The sequence below is a fragment of the Amphiprion ocellaris genome, chromosome 6, assembly GCF_022539595.1.
Source record: "Amphiprion ocellaris isolate individual 3 ecotype Okinawa chromosome 6, ASM2253959v1, whole genome shotgun sequence".
Lineage (NCBI taxonomy): Eukaryota > Metazoa > Chordata > Actinopteri > Pomacentridae > Amphiprion > Amphiprion ocellaris.
The window spans coordinates 9,921,155-9,941,174 of NC_072771.1; the positions used below are offsets into that span (position 1 = coordinate 9,921,155).

The window sequence follows — 20,020 nt, forward strand, 5'->3', positions numbered from 1 at the left end:
ACAAGGCATGTCATTGTTTTCTTTAACCTTCACATGGTCATGCACCAGAAATTCATATGTCATGGTTAGACTGTTGAACCAGAGTTTAAAACAAAAAAATTTTTGTTCACACCTTGTGTGTCTCACGGTAAGAATTGTAAAAAATAACCTTAAAAGTGGATATTGTAGGTAAACAAATTAAATATGCTGTCAATGAACCCTGTGCTTATATGTTTCATCATTAGGTTGATGAGCAAGAGTTAGTCACAGGCATCCCAGCATCACTATGAGACTGTGATCAGACATAGCAGTGCTTTTGTCACGGCGCCCCCATCTGCGCTGCTAGAGATTAGCACGGATGCAGAGCAGCTGCACCAGAGGCACACCTGCAGCTGGTCCAATCATCCCCTGCTATAAAGATCGGCGCCGCGTGCAGTACAGCGCCGGATCATCCTCCTGTTCTTGTTGGTCTCCACTGCTGACACATGGTGTGACACTGGAGCAGCCTGCCTTTCCCCTCCAGATGATCCTCCAGAGAGAGGACCTGGACTCCCCCTTAGAAAGCCTCCTGAGAGAGGTTTTGGAAGCCGTCCCCCAGATAGGGGACGTGGACCTCCGACTGCTGCGCTCTCCCCTGGATGCGGTGAGCACCGGCGTGAGCCTTGCCAGACTGCCGCTCCCCTGAAGCCTGTCTTCCCCTCTCCCTCACCTGTAGTTAAGTGGTTGCCTTGGGCTTTTTTGTAGTTAATGTTATTTTGTAAATAAACCACTATAATTGCGACCTGCCTGCCAACTGCTCTGTTCTCTCTCACTTTGGGTTCAAATTCCCCACGCACAGTGACAGCTTTAGTTTAGAATGCAGCAGTTAAATAAGTTAGCACTGATGTTTGCTGGGGTCTTTTGTCTTTTACATTGTGATTTATGTTGACTTAACAATGATCCTCTTTAATAGAGCTCCGTCATGTGGTGACGTGTATGTGACTCAGTAAGAGTGTTTATGTTACTGTTTACCAGACAGTGGCATTGATTAGAAGAGAGAAAACTTAAAGGCTGGCACATCATTGCCTCTTCTCCCCTCTCTCTCACGCTCACTGGCTGTCATGGAAACCACAAACATAATTGCTCTCTGTGGGAGGGCAGATGAGGAGGTGACCGAACGCAGCAGTGTCCCCCCACCTTCCCAACCATTTCACTTCCTTCCCATGTCCAGCTGCTACAAAACTATAGCTGGTAAAGACCAGGAAAATATGGCTTTTAACATCAGTCTTGGACTAAAGGATGCATCTCCGGTTTAAGATTATTTTCTCAATTTGTGGTACTATTAAATTAGTACTGGGGTATAATTTCATTTGTCTTTTCTATTCTGCTGTGTAGTTACTATTGCGTATATGTATGTCACAGGGCCTAGCATTTCAGGTTCTGATCTTTTTCGTTGTTGATTTTTTCAGATACTGGGTCATTTGAACATTTATTGAAAACAAACATATGGAAGGTTTACAGTATCTGAGAAGATCGGCGGATCTCACTAGTTTGAAGGCCTTGGCCTCTTGTCATGCTTCTCAAGACGTTTTTGCTGTGGGGCATGGGGCAGTGTCCACTGAATATCAGGACACAAGGTTTCCCAGTAGAATACTGCTTTGTAACAAGATAATTAATGTTATTCATTTCAGTGTTTTTAACGCCACAACATTTTAGTACAGTGTTCTAGAGATTTGGTCAGTCAAGATCTATATTTGTGATTTTAACATAAATTGAATGAATATAATTAACATCTGAATAAATCCACTTGTAAAAAAAACACTGTTGCTGTGTAGCAAATCCCATAATAGTAACTAATCAAATTAGCTGAATACTACAACCTAGCTATTACCTTAACTGGAAGAAACACCTTAGGGTCTGACTCTGGATCATAGGGTGCTTCTTACCCCTGCCATATGTTTTATATAGACTTTATTTCAAATAAAAATTCATGTAATATATACATATTGTGCTACTGTAATGACATTAAACAGTTTTGAAACATGGTATTACAAACTTACATTACTATTAGCTCTTACTATTATTGCTATTATTATTGCTATTATATAAAGAATGTCATGTTTTATTATTAATTTGTCAATTTGAAGAAGGTACATTCGACATGTCAAGAAAGGAGAGGATAACAACATGCAGAAAAAGACTCAGTGCTCCCGATAGGAGGGATGAAGCTCTCATTACAAAGTTTAAAGTATAGTTCTTTACTTGTACATTGAGTTTCAGTTTCCTTCATATATAATATGCTTGCCTTATAGTGTTTGAACATTGTTCTATTCCCTGCATCTTTGTCATTTTGCTGTTATGGAATTTAACTGGGGGCTGCACAGTGGCGTAGAGGTTAGCACTTTCGCCTTGCAGCGAGAAGGTCCCTGGTTCGCGTCCCGGCTTTCCCGGGATCTTTCTGCATGGAGTTTGCATGTTCTCCCTGTGCATGCGTGGGTTCTCTCTGGGTACTCCGGCTTCCTCCCACAGTCCAAAAATATGCTGAGGTTAATTGATCATTCTAAATTGCCCGTAGGTGTGAATGTGAGAGTGCTTGTTTGTCTTTGTATGTGGCCCTGCAACAGACTGGTGACCTGTCTAGGGTGTCCCCTGACTTCACCTGAGTCAGCTGGGATAGACTCCAGCCCCCCCGTGACCCTAGTGAGGATTAAGCGGTGTATAGATAATGGATGGATGGATGGATGGAATTTAACTGATGGAAAATGCAATTGAAATGATGAGATGTGTGTGACCTATGCTTACCAGAATCTGTTTCAGTTTGCTGGTGTAACAAAAAGCACTAGATGTGACATCCAAAATATAATCAAAATATGACTTAGGAGTGAAATATTTTAAATATTAGAATGCTTATGTTGGAATTGTTACAAACAGCCAAAGCTTTTTTTTTTCGCCCTCAGTGCTGTAGTCTTTTAGAATTAGCGAGAAATAATAACATCTTTTGGTCATTAGCTTGGTCACTTCCTTTACTACAATGAAAACATATTAATATACATGAAGACAAAGGTGTACTTAACTTAAGGGTGATATTTTTAAACTCGTATTTTCTTCACTATTTGTCATAATGCTACCATAAATACAAGAGATCATCTCTAGGCGATATGAGACAATTGTCCAGCTTCCTTTAAATGGCTGTTATTAAGTTTATGCTTCCTGTCGCTCTTGACATTGCAGTTTTGAGTTTCACTTCCAGTTCCCCTAGTCCACATTATCTCTCATTTTTGCGCTTTGTAATTAGACACTTTAGTATTGATCCATCTGCTGTGTTCTCTGTTTGCAACTGGGTTCCTTGTTCAACTTGACATCAATTTAGGAAGACATTGTGGAATGGAAACAAATTGAAATATGATCAACTGTGAGGCAACAGTGCTAACCACTGCACAACCATAGTGCCTGTCAATTCTATTATATTGTGCCAAATCCTAATATAATATATCTTGGCACACTGATAAAGTGTAAGCTAAGTTACAGATCAAGGCCAGTGTCTATGACTTGACTGCGTTCAAACGTCTAAAAAGTTTCTTTAAAGATAATCAAAAAAATCTCCAAGAGAAGTCAGCATTCTGAGGGCAGCAGGATTTATGTGTCAACAAAAAAATCCAGGAGTAATTCATAGCAGTGATATAACACCCCAAGAAGAACTGAGGATACTCAGCTGTGCACCATCTTTTATAGTGTGACAGTTGGCCATTTTTCCATGCCTACAGGAGTGATAGTATGATAGGAGTGGCAGTTTTGACACCATTATACCTTTCTAAATCTATTGGTCAGATCTTGTCACCAAATATCATATTTCATTATTTGGTTACACTTTACTGTGGACATGCACATTAGGTTATCATTAGGTCATGTTTCACAGAGAATATGTACAGACATGTTCAGACCCGCATCTCACCCTCATTATTTTTAGACAGATTTCATGCATAATATACTTGTATGTGTTCCTATGATTTCAATATACGTTAAAAGTTATAATACCTTAAGTATACATCATTATGCATTGAGCACCCCACGTTTCATCTCCTAGAAGGCATATATCTTCACAACAAAGCTACAGGTTATACTTTGTGATTTCTGATCAACCCTTCAGCCATCCTTACACAGTTTCTAGGCCTTCTTTTCCCTCAGACACATTCAATATATTCAAGCAACGGTGGTTATTAGAATATTCAACATTAAGTACTTCACACACTTGAAAACATGACAAGACAGTGTTCTAAGTTATAAACTTCTTTTAGAAAAATTGCGTGCATTAGGCTAGGCTGTAACTATTTCTCACTGTCTCTGTCTCTCTGTCTTACACTCAATGGTCTGCTTAGAGCATGTGTGCAAGTAGAACATAAGTAATGTGTTAAAAAGGACTCTTTTTGAAAAGTGTGAGATTTCCCCCCTAAAGGGCCTGAAAATTACTTGTGTGATCTAATACTTGTTGTGAAACTAAACAAACACAGGCACTAGAAAGTGTAGGTCCTGTCATGTCTTGGCTGTCAATATGCATTACCAAACAACAAAGTAACCTACACCTATCACACATCTTTCTGCACCCAGACTGTGAGTAAGAACTGGCTGAAACAAGAGGATCATAGAGAGACACACTGTTGCCTGCAAAATTCTTAACATATTCTTGTAATATCAATTCTGTCTAGCTTCTGTGCTCCTAAAAATACACACCAGACCAAACCACCTCAAAAACAAAATAGTATTAAAACCCCTGACCAAATCCCTAATGGAAAAACACCTGACAGCATAGGTAGGGGGAAATCCTTTTTAGTGGGAGGAAACCTCAGACAGAACCAGATTCAGGGTGCAGAGTCATCCTTCTTCACCAGAGTATACCAGTACAGAGATTGAAGAAGAGCATTGTAAAAACAAATAAATCAATCAATACTGAGAGGGTAAGCTAGAATAAAATATTTTCATACACAGACCAGTCATGTAATACTGGGTAAAACTAGTCTACAGACAAGGCCTGGTTTTTGAAGCATTTGCTGACACATGGAACTTTACCACTCCTAAATTAAAAAGTGACTAAGAAACATCAACATCCCAGCAGTAACCTACACACAGAAAATTTCACGTTTTGCCAGAGATTTGGATTATGCAGTAAAGCAGTCTCACTATTGTTTTTTCAGTGGATTAGCCATTTTAATTACTTTTCTTGCCTCCGTAAGTGCAAATGTTCTACCAATACACTTTTCCATAGCCACTTTCCAAGGACACAATGCTGCATTGCAGGCTTAGCACCACCCAGTGCAGTTTATAAAAACAGAGAAAAAAGCCAGTGTTTTTCCCCTATCCTAGAATGGTAAAGAGGTGAGGTAATGAGGCAACTTTGTGAGATTACACTACTTCAGAACTGACAATGTGTGTTGTTAAAGGATGGAGTACTTGTCTGAGGCTGTCTTAAATGCCCAAGGGCAAAAATATCCATTACCAAATGGATCCATCAAGCCACCATCTTTTCATATATTTGTCACACTGAGGAGGCCATACTACGTGGCAAGAGTGGTGGGTTAGAGAGGTATGTTGGGCTTAAAGTCTGACTTTTCAGTGTTGTGAAGGTGGCAGCTCTCTGTTAACCTGGAAAGATCACCAAAACAACTTATTTTGTGGAGCTAACTTTGTCTAGAGCAGGTTATAGTGAGAGTTTAGGAATTAAATCGGCTGTAACGAATGTCTCCTTTTAACCAAATTGTTGCCTGACAATTCTATATATGAAGTTTAAAGTTTAACAGCTCTAAGTTACAAATATGCAGCTGCATTGATCTGTAAAAAATATATACATTAAATGTTCATCAGTTTTCTACCAGCATCCCTGTCTTGCATCATTTACAGTAAAAGTGCTTTAGAGCATCATGCATTTCTTATATTCCTCATTGTTGTCCATTTAAGATACCTGACAACTAAAATAGGTGAGACACCAGAGTTTCATTTTGTATGGAGGAAGAGTCACATGATGCGGAATATGCCTTCTTTTATGTGAACGCACTCAGAGCCTGAAGCAAAAAATCTGAGTTAACAAAGAAAGCAGACAACCACCTTCTAAATATCTGTTATCTCTGACTGGGGTTTCAGTTTTTGTTGAGCCAGCTTACACAAAAAAAGCCTGGCTATGACAAACTTGCTTCATAGTACAGCTCTCACAGGCTTGAATAGCATCTTGGGGGAAACATTTCTCACTGATAACTTTTAACTGGGGCTACACAGTGGCGTAGTGGTTAGCACTTTCGCCTTGCAGCGAGAAGATCCCTGGTTCGCGTCCCGGCTTTCCCGGGATCTTTCTGCATGGAGTTTGCATGTTCTCCCTGTGCATGCGTGGGTTTTCTCCGGGTACTCCGGCTTCCTCCCACAGTCCAAAAATATGCTGAGGTTAATTGATCATTCTAAATTGTCCGTAGGTGTGAATGTGAGAGTGCTCTAAACTTGATATCCTACAGCATTCCTAAACAATATACTGAAGAAGTATATTTAGGTGTGACGCTGTCTTGTGATGAAGGATACTTGGAAATCACACGAAACACACCCTTTTGGACTCCCACAGAGGTAAATGTCTAAGCAAGTTTTCATGTACAGTACTCCTATCCCTGTTTCTGAATAAACAATTCTCTTAAATATTTTTTCAGGTGGAGCTCACTGATGAGGATAGGCTGTCTGGGTACACAGAGAGGCCTATGGGTGCAACTTCATCTTAAACGTATCTTGTGAGGTTGGACCCAAGTATTCCTAATGTATACATCAAAGTCTTTTGTTTGTCTGCCTATAGGCTTCTACTAACATGATGAAGTAGCTTCACTTGTTGACCTCTTTCACAGGGAGAGGAACGTGTTAGATCCGTATATTAGAATTCACATACAACTAACCATGATTCTATTTAATAATGAAGTGAAAAATAATGTAGACTACCTGCAATTTTATAAAAGCCTTCCTTAATAGCCAATGTAGGCAAATGGCCACAGTAAAAAAACAAACATGTTTAGCGGCTCAACCAGAGCAAGAACAACTTTACAGATGCTGTAGCACACAGTATTATTAGATTTTCTGCATCACAAACTAAATGCATGTAGGTTTCTTTGGCAAAAAAAAAAACAATACAGACTGATTGGGAAATTGTATTTGCACTGCTTGTTTTTGTGACATTAGAAACGTACACCAGACTAGTTTGCATACGTAGCGTGTTCCCTCAGCTGAGAATCTCTCATTCATAGAGAACATACTCGGGGAAAAGTCAAAGGATCCAGTATCAAAAAACTCTCTCCTTGAAGAGAGCCTTTTACAATTTATGCACTCCACTGGACTTTTGACAAATGGTGAGGCAATGTCCAAAAGACTGACAAAGAGTGGCGCTTTTCTAAGCTCTTTCAAGTCGAAACTCTGAAAATAACCTGCGCTCCGGGTAAACACACCAGATCGCAGCTGGAAACGCACCACAACCAGACCAGCATGCAACATGTGGTGTATTTCCAGCTGCGATCTGGTGTGTTTACCGAGAGCTTATTTGCATAAAGCAGACTTGACTTCTACTTTATGCAAATTCGATGCGGCGTGCAGAGATTTCATGCATCGTGAAACTGTCCTCAAACATCTAAACTAGCCATCCCTGACCTAAAAGGACAGATTCAGCTACTACACAGCTTATTTCTCGCCTCAAATGCTTTCAGAGATACTTTTCGCTGAAGTGTTTTCGAAATAAAAGAGAAAGTTTGTGGCTGAGCCGCTGTGTTTATCCGACTCATCTGCCGGACCGTCAAGCTGAAACGCTGTCACGTGACAATGTTGTGGCCCGCTAGTGACCGCCCGCCATCCATGTGATTTTCAGATGCGGTGCGTTGACTTGCAGGAAAATCGCATCTGGTGGACACACGGCTTTAAGGGTTTCAAATTGACTGTCAATATTGATTAAATCCAAGATAGATAGACACAAAGGGTAACCTTCTCTAACACTACCCCTCTCCAAATAAAATACAAAGGGCTGCTTCATCTGATCAGCACAAATTAGGTATACTGGATCTTGTAGCATCAACAAATCAATATCATACTTGCCTGTAGAGAGGAGTATAGCTATTACAGCCTCATATAACATCAACAATAATATTAAAGAAAACATAACTCTGGTATCGGAATAGTATCGGTATAAGTCCAAATTCAGATATTGAGATCAGATCGGAGGTGAAAAAAATGTGGATCGGTGCATCCCTACCCACTGGCTGGCTACAGCCTGATGGATCTGCAGGGGATCGGCACCGAGTTAGAGCCAGATTTAGTGTCAGCTTGGTTTGTATTTCGGCTAGCTCATACTGTCACAACGGAGGCACACAGGAGCAGACAGAGACATTCAGTCATGCTGAGAGGGAGAGTCTAAAAAAATTTGACAGTGAACAGAGTCTGACTCCATATATTAATCCAGGAATCGCCAAGGAAATGGTTTGTTAGTTAAACAGGATTTTCATAGTTGCAAATGCATTTTGGGTCTGGTTAAATGCTGCTGTGGTCCTTACTCATTAATCTAATTACAAATAAAAACATATTGCCCCCCTTGACAGGCAAGTGCTGCCTCCCTCTGGCTACCAACAAGAGTGAAATTCAGTTCTGTGTTTTTGTTTGATGATGGTGGGAGCAAATGGTTTTAAAGAACAGTTTAATGAGGACTGTTATTTCAGTGTAATTTACTACAGTAAGTTATGTTTTCACTGTTATATCCTATTATCATTATATTGCTTTTGAATGATTAGTTACTATCACCCTGAGCAAATGCATGAACACAATGATTTGAAAAGACTTTATAAGTAGCAAAACTGTAGAGTTTCTGTAATAATAAACTTCACACAAAAAAGCTGTATGCTCAACCTGATGAAGCCAGTGTGTAACAAAACAATTTGTAACTTATAAACGGTGAATCTGCGTGTGACAGGGTTAGCGTTACAAGTGTTTCATAAGCTGAGAGTACAGAATTCTACCATCAGCTGTAAGCAACAAACGAAGCACTAGTGGACCTATGTTTCGGCAAGACCAGAACATTCAGTAGAAGAAGAGATATTACTGGTGAGCCTCATTAATCTAACCTGTTATGGACATTTTCTTAAGCTTCCATTATCTGAAGCTGCACAAATCACACGATTATGACTAATTTCTACATTGTAGGACCCAAGTGAGGTTATAAAAATTACGAAATGACACATATGACAGAGCTCCAGAATAACTTCTCTGCATTGGTTGTACTGGTGCTCCCAGCTTTTTCATTTAGGTTTGCCAGGACAATTTTTTAATTTTTTTTTTTTTTTTACAGTGTAACCAGTGGGCTTTAGCGTTGTGAAGAGGGTGCTGTGCCACAAACAATAAAGAAAAATCACTATGTAATAAGCTGCCCAGTCCAGATGCTCTCCAACAGGAGACTGGCACAAAGGAGCTGAAAATGGGCATTAACAGAGGGAGTGGAGCTAGTAGCAGAGACTATAGTGGTGGGTTTTTTACTGTATGGTCAACAGTGCACTCATATTTAGTGGGGGTTACTGGCCAAACTAAACAGTCAGCTGACCCCTCTCCAAACCAAGAGTGATCTGATGTCCACAAGGTTTTGCTCAGAAATTATGCATCAACAGTGTTTATAGCAAGCAAACTGAATGAGCTGAGATCAAACCGTGTGACAGCAGCAAACAGTGAGACCACAGCAAGTTAACAAATAAAAGTAAACACCATTACCAGAATGTAATAACACCGATGAAGTGGATGCAGGACACCAAAACATCCAAAAAGACTCAGCATGGGATACGGTATTGTCTGTAATAAGGCAAAACGCCTTAACTAAGCAGCATATCAAACATCACTGATATGTGTACTCAGACTGTGCACAAAATATCCATCCATCCATTTTCTTTTTTATCCTCTGTAGGGTTGCAGGTGTGCTGGAATCTATGTCAGCTGACTTAGGGTGAAGGGAGGGTTCATCCTGACAGATTGCCAGTCCATCACAGGGCAACACCGAGAGACAGACAACCAAGAACACTCACATTCACACCTATGGATAATTTAGAATTACTAATTAACCTCAGCATGTTTTGGACCATGTGATGCAGCTGGAGAACCTGAGGAGAACCCATGCAGGCACAAGGGGAACATGCAAACTCCATGCAGAAAGATCCCAGTCGTCAGGTCTACTGATGTGACAAATGAAAATGTTCAGCTGCAAATGACAGACTGTTGGTTGCCTGTGCAACCAAAATGTTACACTCTGGAGCCTGTATTGAATTATGTAGTGAGCAAAACAAGTCAAAGCAAAGCAAAATATGTTTCATATTTTAGTATTCCTCAAAGTAGCCACTGTTTGCCTTGATGACTGCTTTACACACTATTTGTATGTGTTATTGGCATACTATTCATTCTCTTACTCTGTTTTTATTCTGTGTTTTTATCCGTATAGTGCATCGTAGTTTTATCTTGTGATAGCATCTGAGATGTTAATTACTAAATGACAATAAGGGAGTCTGAATCTGAATCTATTGGCAAAATGTCAACTAGCTTTATGCAGTTGTCACTTGGAATAGTTTCCAGTTAGCAGGTGAGTCTTGTAATAAGTCAGCTGATAGAATTTCTTTTCTTTTTAACGTGTTTCGGACCATCAGTTGTGCAAGGCAGTTTTTTGCTTTTGCTGTTGGCACTGTTCCCCATCCACTCAATTCACTACCCAATTCACTGCAACACTTAACATGGCTACCACAACATTCTATAATGACATGCCTCCCATCTGGTTTGAGCTCAGTGGAACCATCATTATATGTATTTTCAAGCAGGACAACAAGAGAAAACACCTTCAGGGGGCAGTCTGACCAAGAACCAAAGGGATGGAGTGCTGCATGAGATGACCTGGCCTCCACAAGAGTCCCTATCCCTAAACCCAGCAGAAATGGTTTAGGACAAGTTAGAGTGCAGAGTAAAGGAAAAGCAGCCAATAAGTGCTCAGCATTTGTGGGAACTCCCTCAGGACTGCTGGAAAAGCACTCCAGGTGACAAACAAAGCAAAAGGAGGCTAGTCTGAAGACGCATAAAAGAGATTTTAAACTTTGTTTATACTTCACTGTTTACTACATACCTCTTTCTTAAATCACAGATTTGATGTCTTCAGTGTCGTTCTTAATAAAAAATTGTATAAAAAGGAAAAATCCTTGAATGAGTGGGTGTGTATACAATTATAACTGGTACTGTAAATTACTAGAACTTTCAGTCGGGGGTAGTGACAATTCCTGCTGTTTGGTGGGACATTTGTTTGAACAGTGAGAGAATGTGAGGATGCCTGAGGGTGGGTGTCTCAAAATCACACTTTTAGCTACACAATTTTAGGTATAGTCTTTCTTAGCCAGCCCATTCTGTGGAACATAATTGTGTGCTGCACCACACTATTATTTTTGCTACAGGGAGAAAAACACCTTTGCTTGTTTGTGTTTCTCTAAGCCAATCACAGTCATTGTGGGCGTGGCTAAACAAAGGAAAACGCTTCAGTGTTCCTTCAAAACAGTGGACTGGAATAGCTGTGGTGGTACATTTGCTTACAGGGCGACAAGGACTGTGATTAAAATTAATAACCCACCACAAAAAATAAGGAGACCTGCCTGACTGCACGATATCATCCACTGCAAAACTTTCAGTTTTACTTTCATTTTTAGGTAGGTTGTTTGCCGCCCTGAAGTTGTTAGTGTTGTTAACCAGGCCGAAGAAAACCGCAACATGCGGATAGCTAGGGAGAATGACGAGTGAGATAATCGACCAATGGCAGGTTTATACCCGCAACCTATCCAGTGAGTCAGGATACTTCAGGTGTAACAGCAGTCTGTCAACCTGCCAGCTGCTGTCAGTCAAATACTGACATGCAGCTCCAGTTCTAAGAGGAAAAGGAGAGTCAGATATTATATTTCCCAGACCCCTTTTTTCTCCCTTTTCATTTTCCTAATTAAATATTCTCAATGCAATTACTGATGAGGATCTAAAGTTCAGCAGCGACATTAAAGTTGAAATTAAAACTTCACTGTGGCATATTAAACACAAACAGAGCAACTCTGTGTTCAAGCAAGTTCATAAAAATCTCATTCATGCTTTTATTACCTGTAGAGTGGATTACTGCAATGCACTCCTTACTGGACGTCCTGATAAGACCATCAGACATCCGTAACCCATTCAAAATGTTGCTCCAAGAATGCTGAGAAACAAGAGGAGAGAATGCATTACTCTGATTCTGAGGTTCTTGCACTGGCTTCCAATTAAATACAGAATTTAAGGCTGTATTTATTGTCTGTAACTCTCTGAATGGTCTGGGACCAAAATATATCTAAGATATGTTTGCTTAGTCTGGAAGGTCTCTAAGGTCTGCAGGGACTGGTCAGTTACTGGTTCCCAGAGATCAAAGCAGACACAGTGAAATGGTGTTCAGTCATCATGTCCCTGAAATCATTTCCCCATGGAACTTTAATTTGTAAGTGTAGCCATTTAAAAACAAGAAAAGCACTCAAAGAGCGCAGTACTCGGCCAAGGCTGCTCAGTCGTTGCATCATTTCCAATGGATAAGTCCCGATAAGTCTGTAGCAGTGGATTTGTAGTAGGATCGCAATCGTGATCGTCAGCAGGCAGCAGACATAGCGTTCACTTGTTGTCATAGTTACAGTGATGCTGTCACAGCATTGCTGTGCCACTATCTTGCAATGATACAGAAATCCTTAACAAATCTGTGGATTCAGACTATAAGCCAAATCACTGCCAAAAATTACTGAGGTGGGCCTTGTGTAATTTCCGACCTTCCCTGAAAATTTCATCCAAATCCATTAGTCCGTTTTTGAGTAATGCTGCGCACAGAAAGCCAAACAGAAGGACAAATGTACACCAATCATCACATAACTCTGTCATGTTCCTTGGTGGAGTAAAACTACTACACTAAATGCCAAAAATGAAAGACTTGTTTGTCTTACTGCTTTTAACTAATCAGATGTACTTTATAAAGTCTGTCTGAAATTTCATGACCTTTCATTAAAATTATGTGCATTGTTTTTCATTTAGCCCAAATGATGTATTTAAATTTTTGTACACTTTATTTTTGTTTTTATTTTTTCTTATTGTTTCTCAATTTTATAAAATTTGTACACACAATATTCAACTTGCCTGACTGTTTTTAATTCATTAATCTTTAGTATTTTACCTCTACCTATAAAGCACTTTGAATAAACGGTGTGTATGACAGGGTGCTCCATAAAAAAAGTTGCATGTCTGCTAATAAAAATTGTTAAAGCTAACAATGCATTTTAAACACCATTTCATTTTTTTTTTTTTTTTTTTTGGTAATGACAATATCTCCTAGAGCACTTTCAATAGGATCGATCAGGAATATACAGTAATGCTGTTGGACTGAGGTGTTGTAGCCAGGAACCATCCTGCAGCATTCTGTCAACAAGCAGACTGCCTCTGCACAACATCTGTTTGATTTGGGCTCTAGCATCACTTGAGCTTATGGAAGAAGACCGTGAGTTCTGGTATTTAACAAACATAACGCAGAAAGCAACAAGAGCAGGCTCTACCAGGCCAAGGCGCCTAGTGAAGTGTGGTTAGCCCCTCTGGGGATGTGCACCTGCCGAACAACAGGGCCTCTGTGGGCCGAGTCACTCATGTCAGCACTGGAAGCTGTCGCACATAGGGCCGGCAGAAAACCTCACACAAGGCGCCAGTGCTGCGTTTCTTTACATCTGGATCCCGGTATGGCATTTCCTCTGAACGGTAGCCGTTCTGTTTTCCAGTAGCCACTCCTCAGTCAACAAACCGAGCGGCGACACTGCACAGCTCAACAACAAGCCAGTCTGCAGAGGTGATGGCAGCTCTGCAGTCCCGCATCGTGTTGGAGGTGTCGGCTGACGCTGAGCGGTACCCGAACAACACGCTCACTTACCTGTTTACCGGAGGGACGTTGCTACAGGCTGGAAGTCTGCTCCGCCGCTGCCACACCATCCTCCATCTTCCCCGTAGCGGCCGGTGTGTGTGTGTGTGTGTGTGTGTGTGTGTGTGTGTGTGTGTGTGTGTGTGTGTGTGTTGCCAGTCTCCCAGCCCCTCCTTCCTTCCATCGCCACCATCACATCATCACAGAGCACAGCAGCTGACTGTTTACTGTTGACGGGTGTTACAGCTCTTTGCAGTACTTTCAGCTGGGATCAGGGTGAAGAAGCATCACAAATATGACACACAATAATCAGACTCAGGACCGCGATATACTGCAAAACACCGCTATTGTTATATTTACTTTTACTGCATTCTTCTACAATATGGTACGAAGATCTACAGACATTTTCATCAGATATCTTGATAAACTGTATTTGGGAGAAAAAGACATTTAGTTGTTAAAAAAGAAAATCTAATAAAACATTCTAGAATGATTGGGATGATTTTAGCACAACTGTATAGAAAATACAAAAGAATTTCAAAAAATCTGAATAATTTACCTAAAACTAAAGACTTTGTTTTTATGTGAACCATTGGGAACCTTTGTAATATGGAGTAACACTGACAAAGACATCTGAAATTGTTGGTTTTTTGTTGTTTTTTTCTGACAACAGTACAGGTACTGTTGAGCACGGGTTTCTGCTCAACATCATCCTTTCGGTAACTGAAACATTTACATACAACTGACTAGCTGAATGATTATGGCCAAAGATTTAAATAAACCAAGGACTACAATTACTTCCATGAAACTGAGGGTGTTTAGATAGAATTTCATTGTGAATGATAGTGGATGTACAACATCTCATCTCAGTCACACCCAACAGTATCTTGGGTTTAAAATCATATATGAGTACACCTGTAACTGGGATTATAAATAGACCTAGACATTGTTAATAAACATCAGAACAAGAAACACTCGTTTTTGTTAAATCTGATAACAAATTTTCATCTGTACATAAACCATGATATTTTCTTATCTAGAAAAGCCCTATTTTCTTACACTTTAAGGTTTGAGGGGTGATGCAAGCCCTTAAAGGAGCAGTGTGCAGGATTTAGTGGCATCTAGTGTTGAGGTTGCAGATTACTAGTACAGCCAACTGACTACCCCTTGTGTAAAGGTACATGTCCACTATATGCGGCAATTTCTCACAACCTACTCATTGTCTATGTGAAACACACCACGTTGCATGCTGGTACGGTTGCGTTGCATTTTTTCAACCTTTATTATAGAGGACAGTGTAGAGAGAGACAGCAAACGTGAGGAGACGAGTCGGGGCAAAGACATGCAGCAAATGGCCATGGGTCACCCATGGCTGCTGTGTCGGGGACTATAGCTCTTGTTTATGGGTCGCCAGCTCGATTCCTGTTGAGCTACTCGGGCACCCACAGGAAACTTAATTAACACCAACAGTTAACTAACTTATGATGTTGACAAATCTGATTTTGAATCAGGGTTAACGCAAAGTCAGGAAACATAACCTGAGATTTAAAGAGCAACTTTAAAACAAGATGTCAGAGCATGTTTACCATAACAGGTTACACGCAGTCTAATGTTAGCTAATGCTAATTTACACACTTACATGCAGTAACATCAGATACAATAACATAAGTCACAGCTTTAATGTGTGATATTGTCCAGATGCGGACAAAAGTACAATAAGTTGCTAAGATAACTTTATGTTACGCCCTCCATGTCTAACCCCACGTAGTGGTAGTCTCTCCCTTCCTCTCTCTCTCCAGGTGGGCATCAGTGTGGTGTCTGGCATTGCAGACAGGTGCTGCCAATCGGTGATTCTGAGATCATCATGAGCAGGTGGGAGTGATCAGCTACAACTACTCTCTTCTGCCATATTAGCCAGACACAGTTCGATACTGTAACCGAGCGGTTTGACTTGTAGTTGATGGTAAAATAGGAATAATCCGACGAGAGACAGAATTGTGACTGCAGCCGTATACCTGGCGCCTTTTCCCTCTTTTTATTTTCGAAATCCAAAACATAACAGCGGAAAACCCCTGACTGCCGTAAAACCTCTCTGACTGTCGTAACTACCGGAGGACTGATAGGCAAATACTTTTACTGTATGTTACACATGTCCCCCCCCACATAAGAAACGTCCTCGTTTCAAACAAAGCAGTGCAGCCCGAAAGAAATGGGAAAAAAAAGGTATACATATATATACAAAAAAAACAATCAACATAGAAAATGCCCAAAGGTCTGAACAAAACTGTACATAAAAAATTAACAACCAGTTGGAAACATTTCAAACAACAAAATCCCTCAAATGTGAAGGGACTCGCACAATGCGGCCAGAACGAGATTGTAGCGGCAAAGGCGGTGTCAATTCTGAACCAGTTCCTTCGTACACTAGAGATGGAGCCTCACATTGCATTGTGGGAGTAACAGAGGCCTGAGGAGGAAGTGGTAAAGTGTACAGTTTAAGTCTGTCATGATGAACCACCTGAGCTCGCTCAAGCGGATCCAGTGGATTGACAATCCGGTAGGTAAGGGCCGATTCACCCCCAGAGGTCAGCACCTGTACTACTTGATAGGGGCCCTTCCAGTGTGGCGCCAATTTTGTGCGGCTCTCTGTGGGGTTGTTCAGCCACACCAATGAACCCACACCATATTTGCGGTGACAAACTCCCTCATCATAATACAGTTTCTGCCTCTCTGTGGCTTCAGAGGCATGAAGTCTAGCCACTGCAAAGGCAGACTCCAGCTTCCTTGCCAACACCGACACATATTCAGATACAGAGCCGGCCCTCTCAGAGTCCAAAACAGGAGCTGACACAAGAACATCTGCAGGGACCCGGGCTTCTCGACCATGCATAAGGTAAAAGGGGGTAAACTTCGTACTTGCATGAGGCGATGAGTTGTAGGCAAACGCAACCTGTTTAACAAACCCATCCCATTCACCTTCATGAGACAGTAACATCTTAGCAAATTGGTCTATCAGTGTTCTGTTATGACGCTCGACCATGCCATCTGACTTTGGATTATATGCTGTCGTGCGCGTCTTTTTAATACCCAGCAGTCTACACAGAGTCTGAACCACCTCAGCCTCAAACTGGCGACCCTGGTCACTGTGGAGCACTTCAGGCACTCCGTGCACTAGCACATAGTCATTGAAAAGGCAGTGAGCGACGGTGAGGGCTGTCTGGTTAGGCAGTGCATACAAGTTGACATATTTGGTAAAGTAGTCCTCAACCACTAACACATACCTATTTCCCCTAGAGGTCACAGGTAACTCCAAAATATCAACTGCCACACGTTGTAGAGGGCGAGAGACATGCATAACCCCCATAGGTGCACGCTGTTTAGGAACGGGTGATCTGCGGGTCTGGCAGGCTCTACACTGCTCACACCACTGCTTAATGTCTCTCAACATAAAAGGCCAATAACAGGACTGTCTCGCTTTACCCCAGACACGCTCCACAGAGAAATGAGCAGCGGCAGGTCCCCCATGTAAATGCTGGAGCAATTCCGGGACCAAGGAGGAGGGCACGACCACCTGCAACTGTCCCTGGTCCGCTGGTGTGGGGTAATCAGTCCTACATAACAGTCCATTAACAACAGAGAGACGATCAAACTCAGTCCAGAGCTTCCGGAGACAGCGAGAAGACCCCTTAATCTGTTTAGAAGATGGCCGAGACAGCCCTTTCTCCAGCCACTCAAGCACAGCACGAATGTCAGGGTCATCTCTTTGTAGCGACTGCAAGGTGGCCTCATCATTGCAGAGAGAGTAAATGGGAGCAGGGGAAACAGGTGAGGGCTGCTCAGTGGTACTAGGAGCACATAACCCATCCGCTGGCGCTGACTCAACCACATTTATATCTCCAGTGGCAGGTGCAGTAGTAGACTGACCAGCTGGTCGGCGGGACAGGGCATCCGCATTTAAGTGCCGCGCCCCCGCCTTGTGGAGAATGGTCCAGTTGAAAGGATCCAACTCGAGAGTCCATCGGCCTCGTCTGCCAGTTGGGTCATTGTCCATAGTCATATTGCGGAGGCCCAGTAATGGACGATGATCTGTCACGATAGTGAAAGCAGAGAGCCCCACATAATGTTTGAACTCACGCACTGCCCATACAACAGCCCAAAGTTCACGGTCAAATGTGGACCACTGTCTCTGCGCCTGAGAGAGGGCCTGACTGGCATAGGCCACCACTCTTTCCATACCGGCCCTATCCTGAGCCAGTACAGCTCCCACCGCATTCTTTGAGGCATCAGTATAAATTTTAAATGGCTGGGAAAAGTCAGGGAGCACCACTACTGGGGCAGAAGTAAGAGTGCGCTTGAGAAAGGTGAACGCCTCATCACACTCAGGGGTCCACTCAAACGGAACATTCTTACTGGCCAAACGATTTAATGGCGCCGCATGTTGGGAAAAGTTTTGGACAAATCGTCTGTAATAGGAACACAAACCCACAAAAGCGCGAACCTCAGAGGCCGAGTTCGGGGTTGGCCAACTCAACACCTTCTCTGTGTTCCGGGGATCTGGTTGGAGTCCATCCTTGGATACCATGTGTCCCAGAAACACCACATGGTCACGTGCGAAATGACACTTTTTGGCATTGAGCTTCAGTCCCGCTGCTTGAACCCTGGAAAGGACCTCCTCCAGATGACGCAGGTGGTCTTCAAAGGAACGACTGTAGACCAAAATATCGTCCAGGTAAACTAAGCAAATGTGCCAGGGAAGGCCCCGGAGGACCAACTCCATCATCCGCTGAAAGGTGGCAGGTGAATTGGACAAGCCCATGGGCATGGCTCGCCACTGGTACAGCCCCCTGCCGGTGGTGAAAGCCGTCTTGTGCCGATCCTCCTCAGCAACCTCCACCTGCCAGTAGCCGTTGGAAAAATCAAGAGTGGAGAACCAAACGGCACCGGCAAGGGCATCCAAACTGTCATCCACTCGTGGAAGAGGATGCGAGTCTTTAATAGTCACTGCGTTCAGGCGGCGGTAGTCAATGCAGAACCGCCACTGCCCGTCTTTCTTCTTGACGAGCACGACTGGAGACGCCCAAGGACTGTAACTCTCTTCCACCAGTCCATCAGCCAGAAGACGGGCTACCTGACGCTCGATCTCAGCTCGCTTCCCAGGGGAGGCCCTATACGCACGCTGCTTAATTGGGGCGTGGTCACCAGTTCGGATGTGATGTTTAACAAAGGAGCAATGACCAGTGTTCCTGTCGCTGGGGCTAAAGACATCCGAGAAACGACTTAACAGCTGATGGAGGGCGGCACTCTGCTGCTCAGAAACAGGAGACTCCTCTAGTTCAACTGAAGGAACGATGGAGGATGATGTACCAGTGTCCCCAGTAGGAGAGGGTAGCAAGGGTGTGATGTCTGATCCCTGAACCGGATAAAACTCACCCAAGTGAAGACCCTGTTTCAGCTCCACCGGCTTCCCAGTGGGATTGAGGACACGAGCAATAGTAACCCCGTCCTTTACACTAGCCACTGTGTGCGCCACCACTAAACCAGCCGAGTCTGGGACATTTGGTTCTAAGTATCCCTCAAAGTTAGTCACAGGTGTTTTTGCACCCCCTGGTGGACGAACATGAACTGACACTAAGGCCTCACTTAAAGGGGGAATCACAACTGCATCCGCCAGCGACACGTTGCAGCATTCAGGTATCAGCTGTGCTCGGCAAAGCAGTGGAAGGGTTAAACCACATATCTCCAGGACCCCCCGCCCCAGATCTAGCAGAGCACCATTCTTTGCCAAAAAGTCTAAACCTAAGAGGACAGATTGCGTCGACTCCCTCAACACGTGAAAGGTGTGCTGCCAGCAGGTTTGACCTAAGTGAAACGTAACATCTATGGTGCCTAAGGTGTCAAGTGCTTGCCCATTAACTGCCCTGGAGTCAATATAGTTCTTTCTCAATGGCCGGCTCCGGAGGAAGGGCACAGTCATACGAAAATCCGAACTAATCAAAGAAACAGAGGCCCCAGAGTCAATCAAAATCGACACCTCGACTCCTTCAACCACCCCACGGACATAGGAAGTGGGGAATTTACTGTCATGTCCATTTATATCCACGA

The 20,020-nt window shown here is 42.6% G+C and overlaps 1 protein-coding gene across 7 annotated transcripts in view; it reads right to left on the reverse strand.

Moving 5' to 3' along the window:
• The window catches only part of apba1a (amyloid beta (A4) precursor protein-binding, family A, member 1a), a 62,430-nt gene extending 48,342 nt beyond the window's left edge, over window positions 1-14,088 (reverse strand). For 5 of the 7 annotated variants that reach the window (XM_023286574.3, XM_023286571.3, XM_035955571.2 and 2 more), the window contains exons 1-2: window positions 13,931-14,088; window positions 12,106-12,199 (exon numbers count right to left, since the gene is read on the reverse strand). The gene's annotated coding sequence lies outside the window, so the exon portion shown is untranslated. Of the gene's footprint in view, window positions 1-10,817; window positions 10,898-12,105; window positions 12,200-13,930 lie in introns of all 7 variants that reach the window. The other 2 variants (XM_055011351.1, XM_035955570.2) reach the window with 2 other exon arrangements.
• Between the last annotated feature and the right edge of the window lie 5,932 nt (window positions 14,089-20,020).